This window comes from Ranitomeya imitator, chromosome 10 (assembly GCF_032444005.1).
Source record: "Ranitomeya imitator isolate aRanImi1 chromosome 10, aRanImi1.pri, whole genome shotgun sequence".
Classification (NCBI taxonomy): domain Eukaryota; kingdom Metazoa; phylum Chordata; class Amphibia; order Anura; family Dendrobatidae; genus Ranitomeya; species Ranitomeya imitator.
In genome coordinates this window covers 78817096-78842328 of record NC_091291.1, presented here as the reverse complement: position 1 = coordinate 78842328, position 25233 = coordinate 78817096, and the positions used below count along the sequence as shown (strand labels likewise).

The following is a 25233-nucleotide window of genomic DNA, read 5'->3' as shown; positions in this document are numbered from 1 at the left end:
CTGATCAGGATGACTGGGTGTCCTTTTTGCCTTTGGCTGAGTTAGCCCTTAATAATCGGGCCAGCTCGGCTACTTTGGTTTCACCGTTTTTCTGCAACTCTGGGTTCCATCCTCATTTCTCTTCAGGGCAGGTTGAGTCTTCGGACTGTCCTGGTGTGGATACTGTGGTGGACAGGTTGCAGCAGATTTGGACTCATGTAGTGGACAATTTGACCTTGTCCCAGGAGAAGGCTCAACGTTTCGCTAATCACAGACGCTGTGTGGGTCCCCGACTTCGGGTTGGGGACTTGGTTTGGTTATCTTCTCGTCATATTCCTATGAAGGTTTCCTCTCCTAAGTTTAAACCTCATTTTATTGGTCCATATAGGATTTCTGAGGTTCTTAATCCTGTGTCTTTTCGTCTGACCCTTCCAGATTCTTTTTCCATACATAACGTATTCCATAGGTCATTGTTGCGGAGATACGTGGCACCCGTGGTTCCATCTGTTGATCCTCCTACCCCGGTTTTGGTGGAGGGGGAGTTGGAGTATATTGTGGAGAAGATTTTGGATTCTCGTGTTTGTAGACGGAAACTCCAGTATCTGGTTAAGTGGAAGGGTTATGCTCAGGAAGATAATTCCTGGGTCTTTGCCTCTGATGTCCATGCTCCCGATCTTGTTCGTGCCTTTCATATGGCTCATCCTGGTCGTCCTGGGAGCTCTGGTGAGGGTTCGTGACCCGTCCTCAAGGGGGGGGTACTGTTGTGAATTTGTGGCAGAGCTCCCTCTTGTGGTCACAAGTGGTACTTCGGCTGATTCTCTCTGTGAGCTTCCGTTGGTGGAGGAAAGTGGTACTGCGGCTTCTGAGTTTCCTTCCTCAGGTGATATGGTGAAGTCGTTAGGTGCTGCTCTATTTAACTCCACCTAGTGCTTTGATCCTGGCCTCCAGTCAATGTTCTAGTATTGGACCTGTCTCCTCCTGGATCGTTCCTGTGGCCTGTTGCTCTGCATAGCTAAGTTATTCTTTGCTATTTGTTTGCTGTTTTATCCTGTCCAGCTTGTCTATTTGTTTTTCCCTGCTTGCTGGAAGCTCTGGGACGCAGAGGGTGTACCTCCGTGCCGTTAGTTCGGTACGGAGGGTCTTTTTGCCCCCTTTGCGTGGTTTTTGTAGGGTTTTGTGTTGACCACAAAGTTACCTTTCCTATCCTCGCTCTGTTCAGAAAGTTGGGCCTCGCTTTGCTAAATCTATTTCATCTCTACGTTTGTCTTTTCATCTTAACTCACAGTCATTATATGTGGGGGGCTGCCTTTTCCTTTGGGGATATTTCTCTGAGGCAAGGTAGGCTTATTTTCTATCTTCAGGCTAGCTAGTTTCTCAGGCCGTGCCGAGTTGCATAGGGAGCGTTAGGCGCAATCCACGGCTGCCTTTAGTGTGGTTGGAGAGGATTAGGGATTGCGGTCAACAGAGTTCCCACGTCTCAGAGCTCGTTCTTGTTTTTTGGGTTATTACCAGGTCACTGTATGTGCGCTGACCTCTATGTCCATTGTGGTACTGAATTACCTTTCATAACAAATGGGTGTCCCACATGGCCCTTTTGAATATGCTTCAGATGATCCTTAATCCGTACCATGAGACACCACTTAGTGCACCCCACATAAAGTTTTTTACAGGGGCATTGAATCAAATATATGACCCCTGTCGAAAAGCAAGTGATATTTTCTTTGATAATAAATTCCTTTATTCCACTGGAGCCCTTGAACGTGAATTGCCAATTTTTTTTTAAAGAGGTGTTTATGCAGCAATAGCAGCTTCCACAAGGCACAAATCCTATATTTGATTGTGAAGGTATTCTGGATGTATTTGCCCTGTCGCCAATGGCCAACTTAGTTGTGGGGGCTATAAGGTGGCCTAAAGATCAAGCTTTTCTATATACAAATTTAGGGGAAATTGGTAAGTGTTCCCCCACTATTTTATCCCCTTGTAGAACTGCCCAATGTTTACCAATAATCCTTATAAACTGCTTGTAGCCCGCATGGAACTGGGTAATAAACGGTAGTTGGCATATTTGGTCCCTGATACTGAGTGATTCTGCAGTTACAGGTCTAGCGGTATGCACCAATGGGTTTCTTGGTAAGGCTTCCATTTCAAGTTTCGCCTGTTCTAGTAGAGGTTTTGGATAGCCCTTATCAAGAAACTGCTGTGTTAAAGATTCTGTACAGTAATCGTCAATTTTAGTGCAATTGCGTTTTATATGCGTATACTGGCTCTTGGGTATATTTGTGAGCCATCCAGGGAGGTGACAGCTAGTTATGTGGATGAAACTATTAGCGTCTACTTCTTTACGATAGCATCTAGTGTGCAGCTGATTTCCCTCCACATAAATATTGAGATCAAGGAAATTAATATTCATATCACTCATTGTCAGGGTGAATTCGAGGCCATACTCATTACCACTTAAGCTGGATAGGAACAATTTGAGGTCATTTTGTGTGCCTTCCCAAATAAATAAGACGTCGCCAATAAACCGACACCAAAAAAAACAGACCCGTATGGAGTTGTCCGGCTAGATACACATGTGACTCCCATTTGGCTACATATAAATTGGCATAGCTAGGGGCAAATCGAGTCCCCATAGCCGTGCTCCACGTTTGTAAAAATAATTGGTCCTCATACAAAAAATAATTATGCTGTAAAATGAACTGTATACATTCCTGGATAAATTGAACCTGAGTTGGCATATAGATGCCCAACAGTTCAAGGTAGTAGCCTGCCGCTCGGCAACCTTTATTCTGATCATTGACTGTATATAAAGATTTAATACCCAATGTTTCCAGGATATAATTAGGTTTCCAATTGACCGTCTCCAAAGTTTGAAGTACATGGCCAGTGTCTTTGAGGTATGCCGGTATTAGGGACATCCACTTCTGCAAGTGAGTGTCCACATACCTTGATAAATTCGCCGTAAGACTATTCATACCGGAAATAATTGGTCTCCCAAGGGGACACGTTGGATTTTTGTGTAATTTTGGAATGTGATAGTAGAACGCTATGCTGGGAGTACGGTTCATTACAAATTCAAACTCTTTTTTATTTAAAATGCCCATGGACTTCCCCTTAGAGCATGAAATGTTTAGTTTCTTTACATAATATGTGGTTGGGTCGCTTTTAAGTTTTTTGTACGTGATTTCATCACTGAGAGCTTGTTTTTTGCAGGACAAGTTGTACTTTTAAAAGACACCATTGGTTTTAACATATCGTGTACTGGAAAACGGGGAAAAAAATTACAAGTGCAGTAAAATTGCAAAAAAGTACAATTCCACAGTTGTTTTGTTTTCTTACCATGTTCACTAAATTTTAAAACTGACCTGGCGTTAGGATTCTCCAGGTCATTATAAGCTCCGGGGCATTATAACCAAACGTGTCTAGGTTCTTTTTATGTGAAAAAAAATCCAAACTTTGTTAAAAAAGCACCATTTTCCGAGACCTGTAGCATCTCCATTCTTCATGAATTGCGGCTAGGTGAGGGCTTTTCTTTCTGCGCACCAAGCTGATGTTTTTATTCATATCATTTTGGTATAGATATGATCTTTTGTTCGCCAGTTACTGCTGTTAGGACTGGCGGAACGCACCAAGTTTAAGATGGAATAGTATTAGGTGCATTCGCAGTCCGAGGTCCACCGTGCAGGTGAAAACCTGCTGCTAGTAATGACGGACGATATGGCGGTACAATGTGAATACACACACGGGTTAACTTCACCCTGTGTGAAGGAAGCGAACCCTGTTGCGTCACAGGGCCGCGGTACCGCCCAAAGAGCGCAAGCAAGGAGTCTCAGAACTCAATCCCAAGACTCAGGATTTGAGTTCATAAAGACCTCATGCGCTCGACACCGCTACTGGGGTGTCATAGTGACAGAAATAATAGTATTTAACCTTCGTCAGGCTGCATAATTTTACAACGTTAACAGGCTGCAGAGGTACAATTGTACCTTCATATATATTTTATTGAAATTTGGCCAATATATTCTGGACCAAAACTGCAGAGATGTCACGAAATTTCAGCCCTCTACGGCTTTTCGAAAAAAAAAGTTAGTGCAATTTTAAAACGGAATAGTTACAATGGTACCTACTCAGCCGGACGAAGGTTAAGAAGCACGAGAGTGCGTGCGGTGCCGCATTGGCGGACGCCACTAACCACCCAGGCTTGGGTCAAGAATGCACTGGCGGTCACAGCAATTAGATGCTGTAATGTGGGTAACGTGCTGATGGCTTGGACGGGCGCTAGATAGCTTCCATCATTCGCGAACAGTCAACAACACTAGGAATGGGAATGATTTAGGAGCTTTCATCCATCGACATACATCCATCTACACACACACATTATCAAGTCAATACTAGCGCATGGCCGTGCGGCAATGCGAGCCTTAAATAGTTGCAGCACGTTTAGGACCTTCAAAGAAGGATCAATGGAGTTGCTGCAGTACCTGAGCATGTGACCCCAGATCTCCACTGAGAGATCTTGCCCTGGGCATGCTCAGAGTGCAAAGCAGGACGTAGTCCTAGCACCTACAAGGACCTTCCAAGATGGACCAATGACCTAGCTGCAGTATCTGATCATGTGACCCTCGATCTCCACTGAGAGATCTTACTCTGGGCATGCTCAGAACGTGAAAAGCAGGACTTAGTCCCAGAAGCGTCTGCTCGCCGCTGCCCAGCACTGACTTCAATGGCAGAAGCAGGAAATGCAGCAGTAACTCTTTCACAGAGTCAGACTGAGCGAGACGATGGGATCGACGTCTCCACTGAGCAGGTTCCACTGCGGCAGGAGAAGAATGGGAGACCACAGCGGAGATGGCCCGAGATTCCCCCTGTGCAGAGGCAGGAACTCGGCCCCTAACAATTGCACTTTATTGCAATGTAGTGGCAACCAAAAAACATATCTTTGGGGGTTTTGATTTTTTTTCTCTTTACGCCATTTACTGATTGGGTTAATTCTTTTTTTATATTGATCGGGCGAATCTGAATGCGGCAATACCAAATATGTGTATTTTTTATTTATTTATTTTTTTCATTTCATATTGAATGGGACGAAAGGGAGATGATTTCAACTTCTATATATTTTTTAATTTTTTTAAAAACTTTTTTAATATTTTGCATGCAGACTCCATGGGAGATTAGAAGTTGCAGTTGTCCGATTGCCTCTGCTACACACAGGCGATGATCAGATAGCCTGTATGTAGCAGAAATGCTCACTTGCTTTGAGCACCTATCACTAGGAGGCGCCATAGCAATCCGGCAATGACAACCATAGAGGTCTGCTGGAGACCTCTGGTTGTCATGCCAAACCACTGGTGACCCACGATCACGTGATGTGGTCACTGATGGGCGGCATTTCCTGCGCACTTCCGGTAAGCGCGAGTTAAATGCCGCTGTCAGAGATGACAGCGGCATTTAACAGGTTAACAGCCACAAGTGGATCACGATTCCTGGCCAATTGCCTAGAGGCATCTGATATTTAAGCCGTTCTCACCCATTGGAGGACGCCTGAGCAAACTATTTCCCTCAGATAGTATTTGCTACTGAGCTGCCAGGTCGTGTCAGTCTCTGTCTCTAAGGGCTGCAATTCGCAGGCCTATATCTGTGTCTAGTTCATGTATCTGTGTCCATTCATGTCTGAACTCTGGTTTATATCTGTTCCTGCAGTTTCCTTGCTTGTTTGCCATTTCCTTTCTGCTGTGTGTACCTCTGTGTTCTCTCTCCGTTCATCACAACCAGTGGCTCTGCACTTCTCTGCTCTGTTCACCACTATCCGTGGCTCTGCACTTCTCTGCTCGCCACTGTCCAAGGCTCTGTGCCTCTCTGCTCTGCTTGCCACAACCCGTGGCTCTGCACTTCTCTGCTCGCCACTCTCCTTGGCTCTGCGCCTTTCTGCTCTGCTCGCCACAACTTGCGGTTCTGTACTTCTCTGCTTTGCTTGCCACAACCTGTGGCTCTGCGCCTTCTACCCCTTGGCTCCACCTCCAGCAGTTCTGCTGTAGGTTCCGCCTCCAGCGGTTCTGCTGTTGGCTCCGCCTCCAACGGTTTTGCTCTTGGCTCCACCCCCTTCTTTGCTCTTAGCTCTGCCTTCTCTGCTCTTAGTTCCGCCTTCTTCTCTGCTCTTGGCTCTGCCTCCTACATTTCTGCTCTTAACTCTTAATTTCTGCTCCTCCTGTGATTCTGCTTTGCATCTGCTGTTGCAGTTTTGCTCCACCTCCGTTCTGTAACTTGCCAAACAGGTCTCTACCTGTTTCCGTATACCCTCCAGTCTGAACAGGTTCTTACCTGTTTCCATACACTCGCCTGTATACCGGTTCCTACCTGTCCTGTCAGAGTATCAGGATACTGTCTTAGTCGTGGCCGTCTTCAGCCAGTCTCTGTCGTACATGTCCGCTGTTGTGAATTCTGCTCTTGGGCTCCCTCCGGTGGTTATGAGTGGTAGTGCTGCTGCCTTTGGATCACAGCATTTATCAGGTGTGTCCACTTTTTGCAATTTGGTCTGGGCTATTTAACCTGGCTTGATTCTTTAGTCAGTGCCAGTTGTCCCATTGTTTTTTGGAGGATTCACTTCCCTGCCTGGTCTATCCTGTTTTGCTGTTCATGTCAACAAAGATAAGTTCTGGCTTTGTTTTTGCAGTCCACATGCTGTGGGCTTAATAGTTCTGTGCATTTGCATGTTTTGTTTTGTCCAGCTCTGTCTGTGTAAGGATTTTTTCAGTCATGCTGGAATCTCTGGAGATGCAGATATACCCTCCATGTCTTTAGTCAGATGTGGAGTTTTTGTATTTTCTGTGGTGGATATTTTCTAGTGTTTTAATACTGACCGCATAGTACTCTGTTCTATTCTGTCTTTTTAGCTAGAACGGCCTCCTTTGCTAAATTCTGATTTCAGTCTGCGTATGTCATTTCCCTCTCCTCTCACAGTCAATATATGTGGGGGGCTATCTATCCTTTGGGGATTTTCTCTGAGGCAAGATAGTTTTCCCGTTTCTATCTTTAGGGGTATTTAGTCCTCCGGCTGTGTCGAGGTGTCTAGGGAGTGTTAGGTACATCCCATGGCTACATCTAGTTGTGTTGTTAAGTTCAGGGTCTGCGTTCAGTACAGGTTCCACCTTCTCCAGAGTACGTCTCATGCTGCTCCTAGGCCACCAGATCATAACAGTCCGCCATGTTGCAGTCGTGCCTGCCTGCCTGTGTCCTGTCCCCCGGTGGGATCAGCAGCCACAGCCAGACACCACCCTGGAGTGGTACCTGGTAGCTACCTGCCGCACAAGTCTGACCTCACCATGAAAGGCTCCAGCAAACACCTAGGAAGCTACTTAGTCACGCCACTTCCAGGGTAGTCTGATCAGTGGGGCTTCACCCCCCGACGCCTGTGCCAATCAGTCTGGGCGCGAGCGTTACAAGTATCAAAAGGTAAAATTCATACAATGCAGTAACAAAACACCAAGACAGTTCAGATATGCCAGGGCCACCCATTAAAAATAAATAGATTAAATCTTATATGCAGACACCCCAGTGGGGCATAAAAAGGCCACAATCCAGAAGGCAAGCTTAGATAAAGATTAGTGATGAGCGAATATACTCGTTACTCGAGATTTCTCGAGCACGCTCGGGGGTCCTCCGAGTATTTTTTAGTGCTCGGAGATTTAGTTTTTTTTGCCGCAGCTGAATGATTTACATCTGTTAGCCAGCATAAGTACATGTGGGGGTTGCCTGGTTGCTAGGGAATCCCCACATGTACTTATACTGGCTAACAGATGTAAATTGTTCAGCTGCGGCAAGAAAAACTAAATCTCCGAGCACTAAAAAATAGGACCCCCGAGCGTGCTCGAGAAATCTCGAGTATATTCGCTCATCACTAATAAAGATCCTCCTAAAATAACAAAGAAGTCAGGTAGTAACCAGTAACACAATATAAATTAAGTACCAGGGAGAGAAGCTTACCAGCGGTATCAGGGTGGCCCAAGGCAGGATGTCAAAAGACCCTTGACACACGTTTTGCGTGCACAAGACGCCGCTTTCTCAAGGGGATGCATTCCTGTGTTGCACAAGGACCTTCAAATATCCCCGGTAACCGGTCACATGATTTCAATGGACCAAATGCGATGACACTCTCGGCGCATGCGCATTGCACCCTCACGTGCAGGGAGGAGGAGGAAATCCCTGGGCGAGCGCCAGAGACGGCAGGAAGCAGCACGCATGTGCATGGTCGGCGCAATTTACAAAGATAGGTAGATACACACAATAGAAAAATGGTCCACATATATAGTTCTAGTTGTTTCTCGGCTGATGGATGAAACATGTTGAATAGAGATGCCATTGGAGACTATGATGATTTAGTAGACGGAGAGAAGGTCATTATGCACACCAGGAGTCAAACGGCATCTCTATTCAACATGTTCCATCCATCAGCCGAGAAACAACTAGAACTATATATGTGGGCCATTTTTCTATTATTGTTACACCTTTGGGGATATGTGTATACAGTATTTTAATGAAAGTTATATTGTTTTTGGCCCATATAATGTATTAGACATTTCCCAGAATGAGTTATTCTTGGTTTCTGTTGTTAAAATATGCATTGTGTGTATCCACTTGCCCCCCGGAGCGCTTCATTATCTTTGTAAATTGCACTGACCGCGCACATGCACGCTACTACCTGCTGTATCCTGCACGCAGCCAGACGTCTTTATGTCTCCGGTGTATGCCCAGGGATTTATACAAAAAGTGCAAAATGTTGTACAAATAGATATACTGTAAATCTCATAAAGTGCAGTGCAATGATATAAATATAAAAACCTCATACAGTGCTCATCATTGCGCTAACTGACAATAAATGTGCAGGTGTAAATCATTGAAATTAATCATTAATAAGCTCCAAGGCTTACCCCATATAACACAAGATAATACACGCGCTTATCGGCGTCCTGTAATTTTGAATGCGCATGACAGGAAGAGATGATTCAATACGAAGTGAAAGCGCTCCCTTGCGCATGCGCAGTAACAATTCCAAAAGTCCAAGCGTCATCTTAGTTGCAGGCAAGAAGATAGAATGAAGTGCGCATGTCAGAGGAAAATATTCCGCACACGCACAGTAGCAAACATAGAAAATATAGCACTATCTTGATCACAGGCAAAAGAATACTGCGCATATTAATGGGACATATAATCGGGACAATTATATAGCAATACAATTATGTAGATCTCATAAGGGAGATCTTTTTTTTTATCTATCCTTTTTTTCATTGTCTGTATTTTAATGTTCATTTTTTGCTCTTGTTTTGCAGATTATTTGAATCATGATCCATGACTTGCCCCATTAACAAAATCTACAGGAATTTTTTTGTTTTTTAAATAAATAAAGACTTTCATCGCCTTTTGGGGCATTTTTCTCGGAGAAGCATCCATAGCAATAAAACAAGACGTTATATTTCCCCTTTCTTATGGCTCTGAATAAATTGGTGACCTCAGGGGAGAATTGTACCCAATAGAAATTTGGGGTTGAGACATGGATCTTACATGAGGTTTTTGTCTCCCCCATTTTCTTGTGGTGAGTTACCAGCCCCAGCTAATGAGGGGTGTTCTCGCCCATCTGGGTACACCCATTGTTACTATATTCATCCATTATTATGGGGTTCCTCTACGGCCTCTTTCACACGTCAGTGCCACCGATATGTGTAGTGACAGTTTTCTCACGTACCAGAGACACTGACACACGTAGACCCAATCAAATGAATGGGTCTATGCAGATGTCAGCGTGTGTGCAAAACACGCAGACATGTCCATTTTTACCCGGACACACGGACAATAGGAAGGTGACATTAACCCCTCATTACCCCATATGCCACTGCTACAGGGCAGTGGGAAGAATCGGGCAAAGCTCCAGAATTAGCGCATCTAATAGATGTGCCTTTTCTGGGCAATTGCGGGCTGCTGTTTTTAGGCTGGGGGGGCTATATCCATAGCCCCTTACCAGCCTGAGAATAGCAGCCCGCACCTGTGAGTTTTGCCAGGTTGGTTGTAAAATTTAGGGGGGACCCCAAGTCGGTTTTTCTTTCATTCATTCTCCCCGGCTCGTGCTGCTTGCCGGTCGGGCAAGAGAGAACAGATGACAGCCAGCTTCAGCACCAAACGCAGGGGAACAGCGCTTACTGTAGCGCTGCTTCCCGGTGGCCGTCCGTGTGGTACTGATGCGGCACACGGCCACGGATATCTCCGGTACCGTGTTTACCGGTACTGGAAATATCAAGACGTGTGAGACCGGCCTAATATTGCTTTTTTGTGATGGCTAGAACAATTAGCATGTATGCGCAACCTTTTCTTATACTGAGAATGCTCTGCTATTCCATTAGTTTGCTATATAATCCTCCCTCCTTATGTACTCGTGTGCCTTGTTATCTGCTCATGTTTAATGTATTTGTCTATATTTGCCCCGTATTCACATGTAAAGCGCCATGGAATAAATGGCGCTATAAAAATGTATAATAATAATAATAAAATAATAATAATAACATGCTGCGGAAAATAAAACGTTGCAAATCTGAGCGTTTTTCCCAATGATTGATATTGCTTGTGCACTACACTGCGGATTTGATGCAATTCTGCACTTCCAAAAACTCTGCAAAAACGCATCAAAATCCGCAACGTGTGCACATAGCCTAAGAGATCTGCCACCTCGGCAGCCCACCTGGGGCCTGCAGTATCCCCCAGAGACCAGCTGTAATCATCTATATTGGTGTTTTGTAAACCCTACATGTGCTATAAATTGGTAGTCTCCCCAGAGATAATTTGGGGGCACACTGTGAGTCCCACATCTCATTTGAATTGGGTCATAACTCGTTTTCCCATGTGACCTTGGCTTGTAGAGGAGGGTTTGAAAGATAAATATTTAGAAGATAGAAGATTTCTGTAGATTACGGAGAGGAATCCTTTGGAGCTTTTCATTTACCCTACAGAGTGTGTTCACATGCTGCTTTTTGCCTCCTTTTTTGCGTTTTTTTTCCTGGATTTGTTGCAAAAACCTGATGCTCCTGATCATGTGACCCCTGACTCCTCCCCTCCTGTGACCTCATCACAGGTCCTGTGCGCACAGAACAGCCGTATATGTGGTGCGCGGCTCTGCAGGTGGAGGTAGGTGCTGAAGGCTCCGTTATCCTTTATGTGGATTATTTATCCCTCTTCACCTGTATCGCCTCCATACTCCGCAGTGCTGTACACACATTATTATCACACTCTCTATATTCATACCTGTGATTCCTGTCTGGCTGTGCAGTGATAGGACGCACTAAAACGAATGAAGAATAAATAAAAAGAATGAACATAACTTCTAGGTCCAAAGATATAAATAGGTATTATAGATTTCTGATGCATCTTGGATATGATATGAACAAGAATAATGTGTAGACAACTAGGAAATCATCACAAATCCCATATAAAGAGGTGCATATTATATTCCCTGAGCTTTATAGGTGGGGAATGAACATGAAATATATGTAGAGAATAGGGGAATGATCACATATCTCATATAAACAGGTGTATATTATATTTCTTATGCTTGATAGGCTATTAATTGTCCTCCCTCTTACCAAACTCTCCCCGCTCCAATCTGTCCTGAATGCTGCAGCCAGGATCATATTCCTCACCAACCGTTACACCGATGCCTCTACCCTGTGCCAGTCATTACACTGGTTACCCATCCACTCCAGAATCCAGTACAAAACTACTACCCTCATCCACAAAGCGCTCCATCACCCTACATCTCCTCCCTGGTCTCAGCCTACCACCCTACCCGTGTCCTCCGCTCTTCCAATGACCTCAGGTTAGCATCCTCAATTATCAGAACCTCCCACTCCCGTCTCCAAGACATTTCACATGCTTCCCCAATTCTTTGGAATGCACTACCTAGGTTAATACGATTAATTCCGGGATGTATTAAAAACACTGAAGAAAAGGAATAAATAAAAAGAATGAACATAATAACTTACAGTTCCAAAGAGATGGAGAGATGTTATATATTTCTTATGGATCTTGGATATGAACTGAACATGAATTATATGTAAAAAAATAGTTTGTGAATGTTTTTCCCAGCAGTATGCGCTCCTGAAGGATGATGATGGAACTCGATATTCTGATTCAAGGATGATTTTTATTTCAAACTAAAATACAACCGGTTTCGACTTCTTAGAGTCTTCCTCAGGTAAAATGTCATATATATAAACAGATCTATCTGAACACATTTTATAGCAGATATCCCTGCCTGTCAATTTGGGTGGAGGCTGACAGATCTATTCGTCAGACACACCCAGGTACTCAGATATGCAGGAATTTGCACTCTGAGGAATCTAACAAAATTCATATAACAAATACATTTTATACTTTTCTTTTTTTCCCACACTAGGAAGAAAAAAAGTGTTAAAAAAAAAATCCACACAAATTCTTCAGTAAAATTATTTTTTCTTTTCTAAGAGCACTATAAATATAATTATACTATATATAAAATTTCTGTTAAAATGTTATTAAACATATTGAAGTGTGATTTCATACTAAAATGTAAAATCCTACAATTATATACGTTATAACAAAAAAAAAAAAACTTGCTTTTTTCATATTGGGACTATTTCCATATGCCAAATACAAATTTTCGAAATTTCATTCATATTAAAACTGAAAAAGCTAATATGCAATCTTGTACAGGTCAATTTCTTTGCTTTGTACATCATATACCTTCTATAACATCATTTAATCCATCTGGGTATAATGTACCCACACGGAAGATCCAATATGATTCTTTCCAGTTTAACTTTTGTACCCTATTAGTACAATTCACAGGTATTTGCTCCAACGGGGTTACAGAAATATTGAATGTTTTATTATGCTTCAAACATAAATGCCGGGATAAGCTCTGTTTTAAAAAGCCATTTTTTGTATTGTGTCTGTGGCCATTCATACGGGATCGTAAGGACTGAATAGTCCGACCCACGTATTGCAGGCCACAGGCACAGGTAATAACATATATCACAAAATCACTATCACACGTTAGTTTTTGTGTGATCGCTATGGTTTCACCCGTACTATACGACGTGATGTGATGAGTCATATGGGTGACCTCGAAAATTTTGATCGATAGGTTTACGGATAAGAAATATCCAAAGCGATTGGTTCTATATGCTGCCATAATTAATCGCTTTGGATATTTCTTATCCGTAAACCTATCGATCAAAATTTTCGAGGTGAGAGTTTCCTCACGTACCGGAGCCACTGACACATGTAGACACAGTGAAATCAATGCATCTGTGCAGATGTCATTGATTTTTTGCGGACCATGTCTCCGTGTGTCAAACACGGAGACATGTCAGTGTTCGTGGGAGCGCACGGATTACACGGACCCATTAAAGTCAATGGGTCCGTGTAAAACACGTACCGCACACGGACGTTGTCCGTATGCAGTCCGTGCGCCGTGCAGGAGACAGCGCTACTGTAAGCGCTGTCCCCCCCACTGGTGCTGAAGCCGCGATTCATATCTTCCCTGCAGCAGCGTTTGCTGTAGAGAAGATATGAATAATCGTGTTTAAAATAAAGATCCATGTCCCCATCCCCCTCCCACCCCCTGTGTGCCCCCCCGCTGTTATTAAAATACTCACCTGGCTCCCTTGCTGGCTGGCGCTGCTTCCTGTCCTGGCCGCACCTTCTACTGTATGAGCGGTCACGTGGCTCCTTCACCGTGATACGTGGCTCCTTGTACAATTTTCCTGGAGCCGGTTGATACATAACTTCGGTTTTTCTAATGTTGATCTCGAGACCAAAACTGTCGCAGGCTTGCGAAAAACTGTCCATTTCATGCTGCATCTGCTGTTCCGTGCTAGCGTTAAGTGCACAGTCATCAGCAAATAGTAATTCACGGATAACAGTCTCATGCACTTTCGTAACCGCCTTCAGGCGTTTTGGGTTGAATAGCTTGCCATCAGTCCTGTATCTAACCTGGATTCCATCTTCACAGTTGTTAAAGGCATCACTTAACATTGCAGAGAACAGCATACTGAACAGGGTTGGAGCCAGCACACAGCCCTGTTTTATGCCATTTGTTACTGGCAAAGCCTCAGATACATCTCCATCGTTCAGAACCTTCACCATCATGCCATCATGGAACTGCCGGATGACTGAGATGAACTTGCTCGGACAGCCAAATTTTGCCATGATCTTCCACAGGCCATCTCTACTGACTGTGTCGAAAGCCTTGGTCAAATCAACAAAAGTTACATAAAGGTCACGGTGTTGCTCCTGGCACTTTTCCTGAAGTTGACGTGCTGAAAAGACCATATCTACTGTTCCACGTTTAGCACGGAAACCACACTGGCTTTCGGGTAATAGTCCTTGCTCAAGGTGATGTAAAAGGCGGTTGAGCAAGACACGAGCCAATATCTTGCCTGCAGTGGACAGAAGGGAGATGCCTCGATGGTTGTCACAAGATTGGCGATTACCTTTCCTCTTGTATATGTGGATTATGCTGGCATCTTTCATCTGTTGTGGAACCTGTTCCTTTGTCCACATATATTGGAATAGTTTGGTCACCGTTTGCATCAGAACAGGGCCGCCAGATTTATATACCTCAGCAGGTATAGCATCATTTCCGGGTGCTTTTCCACAAGAAAGTTGTTTTACTGCTTTCCTGACTTCATCTCCACTTGGAAGAACATCAAGCTCCTTGTTGATTTCGACCTGGGGCAGGCGAGCAATAGCCTCATCAATGATATTGGCAGGGCGATTAAGAATATTATTAAAATGCTCAGCCCACCATTCCAGAATTTGTTTCCTTTCTGTCAGCAGCTTAGTTCCATCTGCGTTAAGCAGAGATGAAGAGCTTGATGACTGGGGTCCATATACAGCTTTGAGCGCATCGTAGAAGCGTTTCTGGTCATGGGTATCTGCATAGCCCTGAATTTCGTCGGCCTTCTTGCTAAACCAGATATCCTGCATCTCACGTAGCTTGATTTGTACCTTTCTTTTTATGTTGGTAAAGGCACCTTTCTTAGCTAACGATGTGGGGTCATTTTGGTACACCTTATACCGCTGATGTTTCTCTTCTAGGAGTGTCTTTATTTCCTCGTCGTTTTCATCGAACCAGTCTTGATTATTTCTGGTTGCTGATCCGAGATGCTCCAGAGCAGTATTATAAACAGCATCTCTCAGAATTGTCCACTGTTCCTCAACGCCAATCTCCTCTGCCTGTAGTATATTTAACAGTCTGCCATCAATGTCATTGGCAAATTCCCTTGCAATTCTTTTATTTTGCAGCTTATAGATATTCAGCCTCTTTGTCGTTTTCTGCCCTTGGGGTCTCCCCGCAGGCAGGATGCGGAGCCTGCACTTAGATACAATGAGGCGATGGTCAGTCCAGCAGTCTGCACCACACATGGCCTTCGTCACTCTAAAGTCCATCTCATCCCTTTTCCTGGCAATGATGGAATCAATGAGATGCCAATGCCTCAAGCGTGGGTGCATCCATGATGTCTTTTTGCGGGTGGGTAAGCGGAATAAAGTGTTGGTGATGACAAGTGTGATGAGGGAACAGCCGCCATCTTGGAACAGGCATGCTATCAGATTGGCGTGACTCCATTTTGTCTCCTGGACACAGGAGTGCTCCTGGCCCCCACCTTTGCTAATGAATAGAGTTCCTATTAGTATGCTAACGGGCTGAGCTCAGTGTAAACTGTAGATGGTAGTTCAAAGCCCCATGAGGAAACCACGCCAGCAGGGGGCTTGGAAATGCTTGGGGGCTTAATTAAAACACGCATGCCAAGTGGCCACTGGATACACATCTATTATGGCAGCCCAGCCAAACCGTCTCCAACATGGAATTGTGAAGTATGGACGCATCGTCCGAGGTACAGGCTCATAAAAAATATTCTCCTTACCCTAAAGAAATTGTGCATCCAACAGTGTGACTCCCGTGACGGTGGAAGGTCTGAAACCCGAGATATAGGGATCAGCCTCCCACAGGGACCGAATGGGTCCAGGTTTGATCCCAGTACGACCGGCAGAACAAACCACAGGCGCTGGTACTGCCCGTGTGCTGATCCGATCATCCTGAGAGAAGTTATCCCATTTATTAGATATTGGAATAAATCTTGCAGGGAGACAGAGGGGGTGGAGATTGCTAAGCCCACCCAGCTGCAGGCAGGGGGGCTCAGCCAGGTATAAGAAGACGCTGAGGTCACTGGGAGGGACTCACTCCACAGAAGAAGATGATGATGATGACATCTTAAGGAACAGGGTATGCCAGCCAGGGGGGAGCAAGCACATGCTTTCTGGGGGCTGCCCGGCAACTAAGTTTTTGGACCTGCGGAATGCTATGCCCCCCGGCTTCCACAAGCGACCTTCGACCTGGTAAATGGACCTCCAGCTTTATACCTTTAAGCCTTGTATTATTGTTGTTATATTGTACTCTGACTGTAACTCTTGATATATTGTGATTGTATATTTCTTGTAATTATCTAGTGCGCCCTTAAGGCAATTAAATCATAAATTAATTTTGGGCTGATCCTTTTACTCTGATTGCGAATCTTAGAATACCCAGGGTGGGTAACAGGGCAGTCTCCCCGGCGGCCATTTGCTCTAGGTGCAGTCCCTTTACTGACCTGAGAGACAAAGGGGGCGCCGGAGAGCTGGGCCTGTGTAGTGACGTCACGGATTGGTGACGTGGGAGGAAGGGGTAATCCTTCACAGTGGTGGCAGCGTACGTGGGATCAGAGTAATAGTGTGCGTGGGACCCCTACTCCCAGACACTAAAGACTACCAGTGGTAACTTTCACTGCTGGGGTCTTAAGGTCAGCCCAGCACTAGACGGTCAGAGTGTAGATATAATAAGTTGTGTGCAAGGTCAGGGGTACAGCTGTGTCAGTAACCAGAGGTTCCAAAGATGGCGGAGGGCACCAGGAGTGCAGTGAGGGCGCAGGCCAGTGCTATGGCTTATGAGGAGGTGGTGGTGGACGGTACTGTTCCAGGCGAGGGGGAGCTCAGCCCAGACTCCCCAAGGAGCCAGCCACCCGTGCTTAGTCCGGCAAGGGACTACCCACCACCTACCCGCCCCAGCCTGTCCACATCAGCGGCCCTTGTTGCAGCGGCAGTGGCACGTCTCGAGGCGGGTAATGAAGACGCCTATGTGAGACTCATGGCAGCTGCAGAGAAAGCAGCGGAGGCCGAGCGTGCAGAACGCCGTGAAGCAGAGGAGCGGGAGAGGGCAGAACGCCGTGAGGCGGCAGAGCGAGCAGAGAGAGCGGCAGAGCGAGAGCGTGCAGAACGCCGAGAGGCGGCAGAGCGGGCAGCGGAGCAAGCAGCGGCAGAGAGAGCAGCGGAGCGCCAGCACCGTCTGGAGATGGCTCAACACGGGCTCCCGCTGGACGCCCCAGCACCACCAGAGTCCAGGGCTTCCAAAGTCCGGGCCGAGGACTTCCCTCTGCTTGAGAAGGATGGAGACCTGGATTCCTTCTTGCTGGCCTTTGAAAGGACCTGCCTTCAACACCATCTGGCCCCGGATCAGTGGGCAAGATACCTGACCCCCCGTTTGAGGGGTAAGTCCCTGGAAGTTTTGGGGGACTTACCTGCCGGGGCTGAGCAGGACTACAGCAGCATCAAGCGGGCCCTGATCCAGCACTACAACCTCACCCCAGAGTCTTACCGCAAGAAGTTCCGGAGCCTGCAGCGGGGCCCAAAGGACACCTGGACCGACCACATGCGGGCGTTGCTGAGAGCTGCAGAGCACTGGACCTCGGGTCTAGCGCTCACCACCCGCCAGGAGGTCCAGGAACTGTTCGTCATGGAGCAGTTCTTGTGGAACTGCCCAGAGGACCTCCAGCAGTTCCTCCGTGACCGGAAACCGAAGGGGGCTTCTGCTACAGCCGCCCTGGCAGATGAGTATGCCAATAACAGGGCGCCTGAGCCGAAGAAGCCTGCCAGCAGCACCTGGAGAGGGGGTAAGCCCAATCCTGCCCCTGTTTCCCCTGCCCCCAGAGTGCAAGGGGTGTACCCCCCTGCTGCCCTCCCCAGGCCAGGCGCAGAACCCAGACGTTGTCATCACTGCAACCAGCTGGGACACTTCAAGACCGCATGTCCCCAGCGTCTTAAGGCCCCATCCCTGTCCCCGAAACCGTCCACTGTTTTATGTGTGGGAGGGGGTGGTGGGAGGTCCCTGGACAATTACCAACCCGTCACTATCGGCCGCTCCGCGGTCATGGGACTGCGGGACACAGGCGCTGAACGAACCCTGGTACGTCCTGAGGTGGTGTCCCCTCAAGACTTGGTACCGGGGAAAACCCTTTCCGTCTCCGGAATTGGAGGCGTGGAGCCGGCGCTGCCTGTCGCCAAGGTGTTTTTGGACTGGGGTGCCGGGAGGGGAATGCGGGAGGTGGGAGTAACGTCAAATATTCCTGCTAATGTATTACTTGGGACCGATTTGGGGCGGCTAGTGTCTCAGTATGTGGCCACTGAACCCCCAAGTTCGGCTCCCCAAGAAGGTCATGACTCTACTGTGAATGTTGATGTGTTGAATGTGCCTCCAACAGTGGGGGAGGGAGTGAAACCTGAGGGTACTCCATACACTGACACCACACACACGGGGCTCACGGGGAGGACAGGTGAGGAGACTGTAGGGGAGAGCTCAGAGGTGGAGGGAGGGGCTGCTATGGGCAGTGTAGGGCCCCTAAGTGAATCCAGCCTGCTGAGTCTAGGACCCCTGCAGGAAGAGGAACAGACCATGGGGGGAGGAGGCGTCCCGGGAGAGGAGCCACCAGGTAAGACCCCAGGGCAGGAGTTCCCCACCCCCGGGATGTCAGGAGGGCAGGAAAGTCTGCCTGACCCGGCGACTTGGTCAGGGGCCGGGGGGAAGCAGGTGCTACCCATGGGCACAGCGGTCGTGGCCGCTGTCACCCGGAGTGGGAGCGCCGGAGCCCAAGGAGCCTTGCAGAGGTCCGACGGCTTCCCCCTCTCTGACCAAGTGGCTGCCGAGTCAGACAGCGGCCCGGAGACAGATCCCGGGGAGCTGACAGCGGATGTGGCGGTGTCGTCCATTCTCGCCACATCGAGTCAGGGATTTCAGGCAGCGTTGGAAGCCGACGCTAGCCTGAAAGCTCTCAAGGAGCAGGCGGCACAGCCTCCTGGGGAGTCAGACCGCGAGCGGGTGGTCTGGGACCAGGGACGGCTGTACCGGGTATCGGTCCAGCAGGGTTCACCGGAGGCGTGGCCCAGGGACCGACAGTTAGTGGTACCCTATCCGTTCAGGGCGGAATTGTTGCGGATAGCCCACGAGATTCCCATGGCCGGACACCTAGGGATCGCTAAGACCAGGGCCAGGCTAGCGCAGCATTTCTACTGGCCTGGAATGAGGACCGAGGTAATTGCCTACTGCCGTTCGTGTGACACCTGCCAGAGGGTGGGGAAGGCGGGGCGGCGCCCCAAAGCCCCACTGGTAACTCTGCCCATCATTGAAGAGCCTTTCTCGAGGGTGGCTGTGGATCTCATTGGACCTCTGTCCACTCCCAGTCGCTCCGGGAAATGCTTCATATTAACGGTAGTGGACTATGCCACTCGGTACCCGGAGGCGGTCGCTTTGTCATCCATTCGGGCTGACAAAGTGGCCACTGCCTTACTGGAGATCTTCTCCAGAGTGGGGTTTCCCCAGGAAATGCTCACCGACCGAGGGACCCAGTTCATGTCCCAGCTGATGGAGTCTCTCTGTAAGCAGATCCAGGTGCAACATCTGGTAGCCAGCCCGTATCACCCACAGACCAATGGCCTGTGTGAGCGGTTCAACGGCACCTTAAAGCAGATGCTTAAGATGTTGGTCGACTCCCACGGGAGAGATTGGGAGCGGTATCTCCCACACCTTCTATTTGCCTACCGGGAGGTTCCTCAGGCCTCAACGGGGTTCTCCCCCTTTGAGCTCCTGTATGGGCGACGTGTACGGGGGCCCCTTGCTCTAGTGAAGGAAGCGTGGGAAGGAGATTTGGCCACCCCTGGAGTGTCGGCCATTGAGTATGTTGTGCGCTTCCGGGACAGAATGACGGCCTTGACGCGGCTGGTGCATGACAATATGGCCCAGGCCCAAGCTGACCAGAAGCGGTGGTACGACCAGAATGCTTGTGAGAGGACCTACCAGGTGGGTCAAAAGGTGTGGGTACTGGTCCCCGTCCCACAAAACAAGCTTCAGGCAGCCTGGGAGGGTCCATACCTCGTGCACCAGCAGCTCAACGCCGTCACCTATCTGGTCACCCTGGACCACGCCCGTGGAAGGAGGAAGGCCTTCCACGTGAACATGATGAAAGCACATCATGAGCGGGAGGCTTGTGCCCACCCAGTGTGCAACCTCCCGGAGGAAGGGGAGGTAGAAACCCTCCTGGATCTGCTTACCCAAGTCAAGGCGGGTGGATCCATCGAGGATGTGGAGGTTGGCCACCAGCTTTCGGAGGACCAACGTTCCCAGCTGGGGGTCACCCTACACCCCTTTCGGGGCAATCACCCCCCGATCCGGCGTTCAGCATATCGGGTCTCTCTCGAGGTGCAGCAGCACATGCGCCAAGAGATAGACGAGATGCTAAAGCTGGGGGTGATCCGAGCATCCAACAGCGCGTGGGCTTCGCCGGTAGTCCTCGTCCCTAAAAAGGACCGGACTACGCGGTTCTGCGTGGACTACCGGGGGCTCAACGCTGTGACGGTCACCGATGCGTATCCAATGCCGCGCATCGATGACCTGCTCGATCAGCTGGCCGGGGCCAAGTACCTGACCATCATGGATCTGAGCAGGGGATATTGGCAGATTCCCCTGACCCCTAAGGCACGGGAACGCTCTGCCTTTATCACCCCATTTGGACTGTACGAGTCCACGGTGATGCCCTTCGGCATGAAGAATGCCCCTGCCACTTTTCAGCGGATGGTCAACACGCTGCTCAAGGGACTGGAAGGGTATGCGACTGCGTACCTGGATGACATTGCCATCTTCAGTCCCACCTGGGAAGATCACCTACAGCACCTGGCGCAGGTGTTGGGGAGGATCCAGAGGGCAGGGTTGACCATTAAGCCGGAAAAGTGCCAGCTGGGTATGAGTGAGGTCCAGTACCTGGGACACCGGGTAGGTGGGGGAGCTCTGAAGCCAGAGCCCGGGAAGGTGGATGCCATCACCTCCTGGCCCTCCCCCAGGACCAAGAAGCAGGTGATGTCCTTCTTGGGGACGGCCGGGTACTATAGGAGGTTTGTTCCACACTATAGCACCCTGGCCAAGCCCCTGACGGACCTCACCAAGAAGAAGCTGCCCGTCGCAGTCGACTGGACAGTCGCCTGCGAGACAGCTTTCCAGGCGCTCAAAACCGCCTTGTCTAGCTCTCCTGTACTACAGGCAGCCGACTTCACGCGGCCGTTCGTAGTACAGACCGACGCCAGTGACTTTGGCCTCGGTGCTGTGCTCAGCCAGGTCGACACTACGGGGCATGAACACCCCGTTTTGTACCTGAGCCGGAAGCTCCTGCCGAGGGAAGTGGCCTATTCCACGATGGAGAAGGAATGTCTGGCAATTGTATGGGCCCTGCAACGTCTGCAGCCATACTTGTACGGACGCCACTTCACCGTGGAAACAGACCACAACCCCCTCAGCTGGTTACACTCGGTCTCTGGGACGAATGGGAGGTTGCTACGCTGGAGCCTGGCTCTCCAGCAGTATCACTTCAGCATCCGCCACAGAAGTGGCAGAGACCATGGTAATGCTGATGGGTTGTCCCGGCAAGGAGAAGGTGTGGAAGGGCGCATGGGGGAACACAGGAATGTGATGCCCCCTAGCGCCCTCTAAAGCAGGGAGGTGTGATGAGGGAACAGCCGCCATCTTGGAACAGGCATGCTATCAGATTGGCGTGACTCCATTTTGTCTCCTGGACACAGGAGTGCTCCTGGCCCCCACCTTTGCTAATGAATAGAGTTCCTATTAGTATGCTAACGGGCTGAGCTCAGTGTAAACTGTAGATGGTAGTTCAAAGCCCCATGAGGAAACCACGCCAGCAGGGGGCTTGGAAATGCTTGGGGGCTTAATTAAAACACGCATGCCAAGTGGCCACTGGATACACATCTATTATGGCAGCCCAGCCAAACCGTCTCCAACATGGAATTGTGAAGTATGGACGCATCGTCCGAGGTACAGGCTCATAAAAAATATTCTCCTTACCCTAAAGAAATTGTGCATCCAACAGTGTGACTCCCGTGACGGTGGAAGGTCTGAAACCCGAGATATAGGGATCAGCCTCCCACAGGGACCGAATGGGTCCAGGTTTGATCCCAGTACGACCGGCAGAACAAACCACAGGCGCTGGTACTGCCCGTGTGCTGATCCGATCATCCTGAGAGAAGTTATCCCATTTATTAGATATTGGAATAAATCTTGCAGGGAGACAGAGGGGGTGGAGATTGCTAAGCCCACCCAGCTGCAGGCAGGGGGGCTCAGCCAGGTATAAGAAGACGCTGAGGTCACTGGGAGGGACTCACTCCACAGAAGAAGATGATGATGATGACATCTTAAGGAACAGGGTATGCCAGCCAGGGGGGAGCAAGCACATGCTTTCTGGGGGCTGCCCGGCAACTAAGTTTTTGGACCTGCGGAATGCTATGCCCCCCGGCTTCCACAAGCGACCTTCGACCTGGTAAATGGACCTCCAGCTTTATACCTTTAAGCCTTGTATTATTGTTGTTATATTGTACTCTGACTGTAACTCTTGATATATTGTGATTGTATATTTCTTGTAATTATCTAGTGCGCCCTTAAGGCAATTAAATCATAAATTAATTTTGGGCTGATCCTTTTACTCTGATTGCGAATCTTAGAATACCCAGGGTGGGTAACAGGGCAGTCTCCCCGGCGGCCATTTGCTCTAGGTGCAGTCCCTTTACTGACCTGAGAGACAAAGGGGGCGCCGGAGAGCTGGGCCTGTGTAGTGACGTCACGGATTGGTGACGTGGGAGGAAGGGGTAATCCTTCACAACAAGGTCATGTGTGGCACACATCTTGAGGAGCAGCAGGCCATTACTGTTACACTTGCCAGTGCCGTGTCTCCCAATGACCCCTTCCCAGTTTTGATGGTCTGTTCCCACTCTGGCATTAAATTCTCCAAGTATAATGAGCTTGTCTGCCTGTGGGATTGCTGAAATAAGTGTGTCAAGTTCATCATAGAACTTATCTTTAATGTCATCCGGATTAGTCATCGTGGGAGCATAGGCACTGATCAGAGTCACGCGTTTCTTGTTTGTAAGTGGGAGCTGAAATGTCATCAGACGGTCGTTGATGCCCTCCGGAAGCCAGGTAAGTTTCCGAGCAAGATGAGTTTTGATAGCAAATCCGACGCCTGCTTCTCGTTTTTCATCGCTGCCTCGACCACTCCAGAAGAATGTATATATCCACCACAATGCTCTGTCAATTGACCCTAGTCTGCCAGGCGTGTTTCGCTGAGAGTTGCTATATCAACCTTGTAACGAGCTAGCTCCCGAGCAACCAATGCCGTTCTTCTCTCTGGTCTGTCTGCCTTGGTATTATCCAGCAGAGTTCTCACATTCCATGTGCCAAGGTTGAGTACCATCATTTTCTTTTTCTTTATTGTCTGTCGACCGCTGTATGGGAAACCCGCCAGATGCGGTAGGCTGGCCAGGTGAAATGAAGCAGACTATGTTTCAGGCACCTTTTCTAGCCCCTTCCTCGATTGAGGTGAGCAGAGTGATCCTAAACAGGACTGCTCAGACACCCAGGAGGCTGCCAAACTCCACTGCTGCTTCGGTCCAGTAGAGAGCGACCATATGGCCTGGGCCGCCTGTGTGCAGGTTCGTGACTACAGCTTCCAGTGACTCCACACCTGCTGCTTTGCCACTCTCCCATCGCCACAGGACTTTTTGTTACGCAGTGGTTGAAGTCATGACTTGCGCTTGACTTGGATTAAAGTGAGGAGGAGTTGCGCAGTCGTCAACCTCACTCTCTCGCCCGTACCTATCGAGCCCCAGTGGCAAGAGCTAAGCGAGACAACTGGAGATAGGTCAGGGTACAGTGGATGGCCAGCAGTGTCCTATATGTGCCTCGCTGCGCCCTCTCAGCGCTCCACAACACTGTGCTGGAAATCGCTTGTCTGTCCGTTGAACCTTGGTTTCTTCCGCACAGTCTGCCATATCCAGTCTTCACATACAAGGGTAGGCAAACCCTTGAAAATCACTGTAGGTCTCAAAGAACCCAACAGCTACCCTCACCTGGTTTGGCCCGCCTGCCGAGGCGGTGTTCCGGGGTGTACCCGCTGCCGCATGCTAGCAGCTACTTGGAGGTACCTCCAAGGGCAATATACTACGTGACTGGGCAATATACTACGTGACTGGGCAATATACTACGTGACTGGGCAATATACTACGTGTCTGTGCTGTATACTACGTCACTGTGCAATATACTACGAGACTGGGCAATATACTACGTGACTGGGCAATATACTACGTGACTGGGCAATATACTACGTGACTGGGCAATATACTACGTGACTGGGCAATATACTACGTGACTGGGCAATATACTAAGAGACTGGGCAATCTACTACGTGTCTGTGCTGAATACTACGTGGCTCTGTGCTGTATACTACGTCGCTGTGCAATATACTACGAGACTGGGCAATATACTACGTGACTGGGCAATATACTACGTGACTGGGCAATATACTACGTGACTGGGCAATATACTACGTGACTGGGCAATATACTACGTGACTGGGCAATATACTAAGAGACTGGGCAATCTACTACGTGTCTGTGCTGAATACTACGTGGCTCTGTGCTGTATACTACGTCGCTGTGCAATATACTACGTGGCTGGGCAATATACTACGTCACTGGGCAATGTACTACGTCACTGGGCAATATACTACGTGGCTGGGCAATATACTACATGGCTGGGCAATATACTACGTCACTGGGCAATATACTACGTCACTGGGCAATATACTACATGACTGGGCAATATAATACGTGACTGGGCAATATACTACGTGACTGGGCAATATACTACGTGGCTGGGCAATATACTACGTGGCTGGGCAATATACTATGTGGCTGGGCAATATACTAAGAGACTGGGCAATATACTACGTGTCTGTGCTGAATACTAAGTGGCTCTGTGCTGTATACTACGTCGCTGTGCAATATACTACGTCACTGGGCAATATACTACGT

At 48.4% G+C, this 25233-nt stretch overlaps 1 protein-coding gene across 2 annotated transcripts in view; it reads left to right on the top strand.

Annotated features, from left to right (window-relative positions):
• The window catches only part of LOC138651792 (oocyte zinc finger protein XlCOF6-like), a 93908-nt gene that overhangs the window by 47172 nt on the left and 21503 nt on the right, over nucleotides 1-25233 (top strand). Inside the window, exons 1-2 of one of the 2 annotated variants that reach the window (XM_069742295.1) lie at nucleotides 11090-11145; nucleotides 12103-12211. The exons of the other annotated variant lie outside the window; for it this stretch is intronic. The gene's annotated coding sequence lies outside the window, so the exon portion shown is untranslated. Of the gene's footprint in view, nucleotides 1-11089; nucleotides 11146-12102; nucleotides 12212-25233 lie in introns of those variants that run through there. 2 annotated transcript variants of the gene reach the window in all.